Source organism: Athene cunicularia, assembly GCF_003259725.1.
Source record: "Athene cunicularia isolate RWA chromosome 3 unlocalized genomic scaffold, athCun1 chr3_part1, whole genome shotgun sequence".
In the NCBI taxonomy this organism is placed as follows: domain Eukaryota; kingdom Metazoa; phylum Chordata; class Aves; order Strigiformes; family Strigidae; genus Athene; species Athene cunicularia.
Window position 1 is genome coordinate 3,405,648 of NW_020799097.1, and position 8,202 is coordinate 3,413,849.

Here is an 8,202-nt window from a genome sequence, read left to right on the forward strand (position 1 = left end):
GGGGGGGGGGGGGGGGATGGCTGACCCCCCTCCCCCGGAGGTCTGCAGCAGGTTGGCAGCGGGGCAGCGAGGAGGAGATGCCTGTGCAAGGGGGTTGCCATAGCAATGGAGTAAGGGAGGACTCCAGCTGCTGCACGGTGGTGGATGGAGGCTCCTGAGCATCCTCCAGGCAGTGGAGACACTGAGGTCCAGGGCAGCAGGTGAGGGAAGGGGAGACCCATCAGGGTCAACACCGCAGCCCCCTGGAGTTCCCTTTCAGGAAGGCTGCACATGAATCACTCCTTTCCCCATGCCAAAACGACCTCAGGAAGGGAGCTGATGGGCTTGTGGGTTTTGGTGAGCTCAGGCTCTTCCTCTCCCCCTAGGGTCCCCTGCCACAGCCCCCCCAAGCAGCGCAGCTGCAGCGTGCTGCTCTGCACAAGGCTCCTACAGAGAGGGAGAGCAGCTCGCTCCCCCGGCCGTCCCCCTGACCCAGAGGAGAGCCGATCTCCCTGGGTTTTATTACCCGGCATTTGGCCACCCAATCCTTTTCTGTGGCACCTGAAATCTGCTCCTGCAGAAAACTGATCTGATTCCCAAAAGCCTTTCTCGCCTGTCCCAAAGTCACCTTCAGCCTCCCTTCCCCACAAAAGAGAAGACTCCAGCAGCCTGAAGATCTGCCTGATCCTGAGGCCAGGACTCCCCCCAGGGCAGAAGCCCCCGTGGAAACTGGTGCTGTCAGGATCAGATGCTCTCTGCCTGCTTGTCATGGTTGGGGCAGGATGGAAGGGGGTCTGCCCATGGAGATGGGCAGAACCCCCAGCCCTCAGTTAGTGCCCACTGGACATAGTGCCCATGGAGAACTCCTGGCCACGCTCATGTGGGCTGTGAACTTGTCCCTTCTTCCAGAGACGAGATGATAACACTGAAACCACCAAGCTGGGCATCACAAGCACGGAGACAGGTTCATGCCTGGTGACTTTACCTTCAGGCCTCCTTGCAGGGCTGCCCACATCGACTGTGTCCCTTCACACCCTCACAGACATGACTTCCAGCCTAATACATGAGAAAAGCCCAAGGAGGAGGCCAAGTTTCTGTCTCTGAGTTGATCCAGAATGCAATGTCCTTGCAGGCGTTTGGAGAGGTGGTCACAGAGCTGCCCCACTCAGTGGGATCAGATATGGGGTACAGCACCCAGCTTAACGGGATCCTGAGTGCACGTGGACATTCCTGTCCATTTAGTGCCATGAACAAACCCCCAGAAGACCTCCCAGACAGTTTGGGTGCTAAGGTCAGCAGCAGGGAAGAAGCCCCTCCTGCTTCAGCCCTCGGGATGTGGACATGGCATTCACAGATACACGGGGGGAAAGGGGGAAGAAGTGGGGCTTCCCACTCATGTATAGCCTGGAGCAGGGTGAAGGTTCCCCCTGGCATGTCCTTCTGCCCAAATCACCTCCAGAACCCCCCCCCCTAAACACTGCAATGAAAGGAGGAGGGGAGAGCAGTGGGGGACTGCAGAAAACCCGCCAGCCTGACAAGAGCAGAAGTGCAGAGATAAGAGGGGACCAGTTTGCACTCCCTGCCCTAAGGTTCTTCCTGGCTGATCTCCAGCATCACTGGTAGAGTCAGAACCTGTTTCAATAAATACATCTGTACCTTCCTGGCGTCTTATCCCTCCTGCACCCCCCGCACAAAATCCTTGTGAGGAAGCAAGGCTGAGATTGCTGCCTGCTTCAGATGGACCCTAGCAGCTCCATTTTCAGAGCAGCTCAGCTCCCCTCCATCAGCAGATTTCCAGCGGTTGTGTGGAAATCCTGCATGAAGATGGGCATTGCCAGATATTTGACATTCCCTCAAACCAGTCTTCCAGTGAGAGGGAAGTATTAGCAAACTGGGAAGCTGGACTGGGTCAATGCTCTCAGCCCATCAGCCAAAACCAGGTGTAAATTACTCTTCAAGAGAAAGGGAGTAAGCAGTAGTAGCAGGAAAGGCAAGTTTACACCAGCAAAGGCAAGTTTACATCCTCTTGGTGAAGACACCCTGTCCACCCTAGTCATGTTCTGGTAAAGTCTGTTGAGGCGAAGAGAGCCATGGATTATGGACAAGGGTTACTCTCCATGCACTGCCCCAGGGTCCTGGCAGGTTTGGGGATCTAATCTTGGAGGTGGCACACCTAAGCTGTCCCTAGAGATGACCCCAAAGGACCTGTGGCTTGACAGAGCCAGTTCCTTCCCTTCTCTCTTCTTCCATCCCAAGCACAGCTGTGTTTCAGCAAGGAAAGAGCAGACAAGGACCTCTGTGCCTGTGCACCCAGGGTAATGTGAAGGGCTGGGACTCCTTGGGAATGAGCCAGGCCAGGCTGAGAAATGCTCTCTTCCCAGGAGACAAGCACAGGGAGTTATTTTTTCCCTAAATGTAGCATGGAAGGCAGAAGGGTGTGTTTTCAGAAAAAAACCCAAACAAACAAACAAACAAAAAAAACCCCCAACAAACCTCTTTCCATCTTTGCTGGGCTTCATTCTGCCCAGCACTGAGCTCATCCTCTGCAGAGACAAGTGCCAGGGCCAATTCAAGACCCCGAAGCTCCCAGTTAAAGTGATCGGGGGAGCGGGGTCAGCCCCCCGTCGATCCCCTAATCCCCTTTACATGCTCCCTGTCCCATCCAATTACCCGCCTTGGCAGCTGCCCCGGCAATGATCGTACAACCTCTGCACTCAGACCTTGCCTTCTCCCACTGCTGAGCTGCACTTTCTTATTTAATATTATTTAAGGCGAGCTGGTTGCAAACAGACCCCCTCCCCTCCCTTCTCCCAGACAGGCTACATTACTCTGAGGCTGAGTAATTTTTTTTTTTTTTTCCTGCAGTATCTCTGCTACATTTTGCAAACACCTAATGGCTGCGGAGCTATTGCAAAGCTCAGAGCCTGGGAGAAGCCGGATCCCTCCCATTCTGCTTTATTTTTTGTGTCGTACAAATCCCCCTGTGAAGAGGTACCACTGCAGTGGGCATTCGAAAGCGGGGGAGACCTGAGATGCAAATAACAGCAACAGCCCCAGAATGCTGAAATGATGGCTGGCACCCCCAGCACCCAAAACAGGCTTGTTCCCGCTGGAAAGTGGGGAGTCCGTAGGATACAAGGGATGAGCAGACAAAGCCAGAGGACTCAGCTGGACACGGCTCCTCACTGGAAACAAGGCACTTGCTTTTCATCCATTTTATCCCTCTCTCCACTAAGGTCCCTGATGTAGAAAAGCTCCGAAAAGCAGAGCAGTACCGAATAATACAGGGAGCATCGCAGGAAAATAGGGAGGGGCTGCCGGCTGGGGGAGAGGTGTCAGTCTGGGTGGACTGGAGAGGGTGCAGGCTGTAGGATTTGGGTGGTGTGGGTGCAGGGGTGTGCATCGCACCAGGGCACACTGGCTGGGGTTGCACAAACGCTTGTGCTGGGAGGAGTGTGGGTTGACGGTATTATTTTAGCAATTAGCCCCAAGCTGTTATAAAGGGCTCTGAAGAAGTTCTGGGTGATTTTTTTTTTAATTATTATTATTATTATTTCCTCCCCCCACCCCTTCAGTGTTAACGCGAGCTGCAAAGGGCCAGACCTGAGCAGGTGGAAACCTGCTCTGCTCAGCACACAGTGCCTGCTTCAAAAATCAAAGGTAGCTACGCCCTGCGAGGCCACCGCGCTTCATCCCATTATGTCTGCGCCGCAAAAAACCGACAAACCTTTCCAGGGCTCTTGCAAATCTCGGGGAGGGGGCAGAGGGAGCAACAGGTGATCGTCCCAAAACCTGGCCAGATTCTTCCCTGTTACACCTCATCCAGTGCAGAAAACCCCCCTTGAAGGCGCTGAACACCCCCACCCCACTCCCAGCTGAGAGCAAAATCCACAAGCCTCATCGTAAAGCAGGACTCAAACCCTGCCCTGATTTCACACAGAATCGCTCAGGTTGGAAAAGCCCCTCGGGATCATCGAGTCCAACCCTCAGCCCGACTCTACAAAGTTCTCCCCTACCCCACATCCCCCAACATCTCACCCAAACGACCCCGAAATACATCCAGGGATGGGGACTCCCCCCCCCGTCCCAATCAACTGGGAGCCACCGTGCTGGCCATCTCCAGGGGATTTCAGCGAGGCAGGAGATTGGGGGGACACACACACACACAATTCGAGCCCCCCAGCCCCACCATGTCACAGCCAGCACACCGGTGCTGAACTTCACAATGCAAGGGGGTCCCCATCGCCCCCCACCCCCGATGCTCCCTAGAGATCTGCTCCTTGCTGCTCCCAGAATGAAAAGCCGGGGGGGGGGGCCTGGAGCATCTCTCAGACAGCTCCTGTCCTGGGTGCAGCGGGGTGTCCCCAGGGTGGCTGTGCTCCCCCCCACCCCAGCCCCATCATGGCCAAGCCAACGCGAGCAAGAAACTTACCGGGGACCGAGTCAGAGGGAAGATTGCACGGACATCTTGGTTCCCTCCTTCTGCCTCCGGTCTCCAACTTGGTATTTGCAGAGCGGTGTCACCAGTGCCTCCAGGAGACTGTCTCATCCTCCTCTCTGTCTCGCTTCAGAAATCTCTGTGTGTGTGTGTGATTTTTTTTTTTTATTTAAGGGACTCTTTTTTTTTTTTTTTTTTTTTTTTTTTTTTTTTTTTTTTTTTTTTTTTTTTTTTTTTTTTTCCAGCGGTTGCGTCAGGCCTGTTGCCTGGAGACAGGCGAGCTATTCCAGTTTGAGCTTTTCAGTCCAGATTTCCTCTCTCTCTTTCATTCATACCACCAAGCCCTGAACCTACCTCCCACCAAGCAATAACCCTGGAGAGACCTGAAAGGGAGGAGCTGCACAGCCCGGGTCCTAAACATCCTCCGACTCCGGCACCCAAACGAGGGAGGAGGGGTAGCGATGCCCTCGGCGTGGTAACAGGGATGAAGGGCTCTTGTAGAGGGCAGGGACCCAAAAGACTTTCAGGAGATGCCCGGAGAGCTGGTGTATTCCCAAAGGAGCCTGTGGCTCTTCCCGACAAGAATTGGGCTGGTGTCCCCGCGGCTCTTCCCGTTGCACGCCGTGGAGAGCTATGAGCCCTTCTCCAAAGGAACCTGGGGTCCTCTGGCACTCAGGAGAGATTTGGGATAACGTTTTCCAGATGCCACGGCTCGCCCAGGGGTCAGCATGTGTGTGGAGGGGGAGTTTTGCAAGGCTGCATCAGCATCTCCGGGAAGCCCTGGGGTGGGTATCTCGGGGCACTGTGGTTAGTACCCGCTTGCTGGCACCATCCATCCCCAGACAGAAACCAGCTCAGAAACCGGCCTTTGCCTGTCTTTTGTACTGGGAAAGCGCCTGTTGCTCCCACGTGTCCCCCAGTGGGACTGGAAACGATTTTAACTGCTTCCAAGGAGGGACCGATAGAGGCACATGCCCCAGCTGCTGGCTGACTCGGGGCCAGAAGCAAAGGCAGGGGACAGAGGGGGTTTCTTTCCTTCACCAGAAGCTGACGGTTAACTCCTCGAAGCCTGGGGACAGCTCTCAAAAGAATCTCACACACCCGTCCCGGGTGTGCAGCTATTGCACGTCTGCTGTCGCAGTACCACTGGCCGTGTTTGTGAACCTGGTCGTGTGAAGGGTTAAGCTTGGCCATCAACACCTAACCATACAGGCCCCTTCCCACATTCAGCTTTTGTGAGAGAAGCCTCCTCACAGCCTCTTTTTTTTTTTTTTTTCTTTACCCTTCTCCTGCCTAAACCATCCCTCCTCTCCCCCACGGGCATCGGGGAGAGATTTACAGCCCTTTCCTGAGTCTGGCATCCCAACAAAGGCCTTACAAAATGCATCGCAGGGCCAGGGTTTCCCACCTCCTTTCAAATGACAGCCAGACCAGGGGTGCTACAGACCCCCCCAGTAGTTTAGAGTCTGTGCCAGTACAGCACCAAGCGCAGGGGGAGCGGGAGCCCTGTGAGATGCAGCAGCACAGAGTCAAAGAGTGAAGACCAGCATTTTCACATTGCTGAGGCAAATGCAATTTTTACAATTATTTTTTCTTTGCCAGCACCCCTTTTTGTCAGATTTCAGATATGCATATGCAAACTCAGTCTGGTGATCAGCTCTCGCTGTGCTGCAGGCGGGCACCCCACGGCTTGCACCCGCCCTTCCTGGGGCTGCTGACGATGGAGAAGGAGTGGGGAGGTTGGAAGAGCTGTTCCCTTCATGCTAAAACCATCTGACATATCTACAGCTGCATTTAAGCTCTTAGCAGTAGACGGGTGGCTCAATATTTCCTGCAACATCTCTTCAAAACAAAAACTGGGCCTGTGCCCATGAACTGAACGGCGCCAGGGAATGGGCACGGGCACAGGAGCCTGGTGAAACACAGTCCCCAGACTGGGTTTGACGTGGGATGAGCAATCCCGGGACATGGCTGAGGAATGAGCAAGACCAGGGCTCCTTCCCGACAGACGAGTTGGATGCAGCCACCCAAATTTGATAGCCAAGAGCGTTTAATTTCATGGTCATGGCCAGACAGGGTCAGTTGGCCTCAGGGGCAGAGAGCAGGTCTAGCATGGGTTAGTTCACTAGCAGAGATGTCACTACCAAGGCTGGACATCAATCTCATCGCAGGAACAGACCACACACTGTCACCCGCTCCCTCTTCTGTAAATGTTTATTTTTAATTTAGTTGTGTAATGGATTTCAAATGAGCTGCTGTAAGACACCAGTGAAAGGCTGGAGCCAGGTCCCTCTGAAATTTTGAATGGGTTTTGGCTTAAATTTATCTTGTTTAAGTTTTCTTCACCCAAAAAAACTGTGGTGGGGAGCTGCTGAAGAGTAGTGATGCTCCCAGTGATAAGGCTCTAACCCCAACCACCTGCAGCAGACACATGAGATTTTAGATGTGATGAGTCAAAATAAACCCGTGCAGCACTAACGCTGTTCGTACCTATGGCTTAGATTTTTTTCTTTCGCTCAGATGAAGCAAGGCCTTTCTGTTGCACTCAGAGATGCAGAAGCTGCCAGTTCCCAGAGCTACATCCCACAGCATCCCTGAGCACAGAATCTCTTCCAGAGGACACTCGAATCCTTGGGAATATTTGGATCCAAGCCTGGGTCCTTGCTGGGATGTGGTTTTGCAAAGCCCCAGCTGAGAACTGCCTGCTGTAGTGATAATTCCCTCCAGACTTTCTTGGGAACTCAGATCTCCTGTGTCAATGTGAGCACCACAAATGCTGTAAGGTAGGTGTGTCCTATACCCGGCTAAATCTCATCTGGACCTGCCGACCTGCCTCTGTATCACCAGAAACAAGCAGAAATGGCCATTCCTCTACCACAATAATGGCTTTGGTGAACTTCTCCTTGCAGGCATCCTGCCATCAGAGCACGGAGGAGCTGAACCTCCCAGCAAGGGAGCATGGCTGGTCTGTGGGACCACGAGCTGGGAGCATCTTGCAGGAGCATCAGTGGTTGTTTCTCGGTTGGTCACTGCATGCAAAATGCATTTCCCCCAAAGCAAAGTGGCCAGGCTGGGATGGGGAGAGGAGGCTGTGGTGCTCTCCACCACCACCATCTTATGCCAGCCAGGTGCAGCCTCTGCTCCCTGCAGAGGGACTTGTACCAGGAAAATCCTCTGACTTTATTGAAGGGCCACCTGGGAGCCAGACAACCTAGAAATACGGCAGAGGCACCTACAGAGGGCAGCAGGTCTCCAGCTAATGCTGTCCCTTGGTCACCCCGAGGGAACCGATGCAAGCACAGACCTGCAAGAGCGTTGTGGTCACCTGGCTGCTCATCTCCGTGGATCACGGCCAGACCTGGGACTGGCCGTTTTTTAGATCACTCTGTTGTTTAGTCTGGGTCAGTTTGCTTTAAGTTTGTCTTTTCCCAGTTAGGGTGGCACAAGGATTCTGAGCAACACCGGGGAAAGAGCCCACTGCGAGGACAAGCCCCTGCACCGCTTCTGGGTGATGCTGAGCATCCACTCCCACTCTGCTGAAATGGTGCGCATTCTGGGACTGAGGAATTGCCTTTCCCATGGAAAGGGTTGTCCACCCCTGCCTTCAGGCCTGCCCTGGAGTGTGATGCAGATTAATTGTCAGTTACTGGAATGTTGGCACGATTTGGGCTGCTGGGAATCTGGAATAACATGACAGAGAGCGCTGGGGCTGTTTCAACATAAAACAGGTTCAAGCTAGGGGGAAAGCAGTTTTTGGACCATGTAGGTGGAGGCAGAGTAGTGAT

The 8,202-nt window shown here is 53.8% G+C and overlaps 1 protein-coding gene across 1 annotated transcript in view; it reads right to left on the reverse strand.

Moving 5' to 3' along the window:
• The window catches only part of FAM167A (family with sequence similarity 167 member A), a 20,956-nt gene extending 16,387 nt beyond the window's left edge, over nt 1-4,569 (reverse strand). The window contains exon 1 of the mRNA XM_026846425.1: nt 4,412-4,569. The gene's annotated coding sequence lies outside the window, so the exon portion shown is untranslated. The remainder of the gene's footprint in view (nt 1-4,411) is intronic.
• Nucleotides 4,570-8,202: the final 3,633 nt, after the last annotated feature.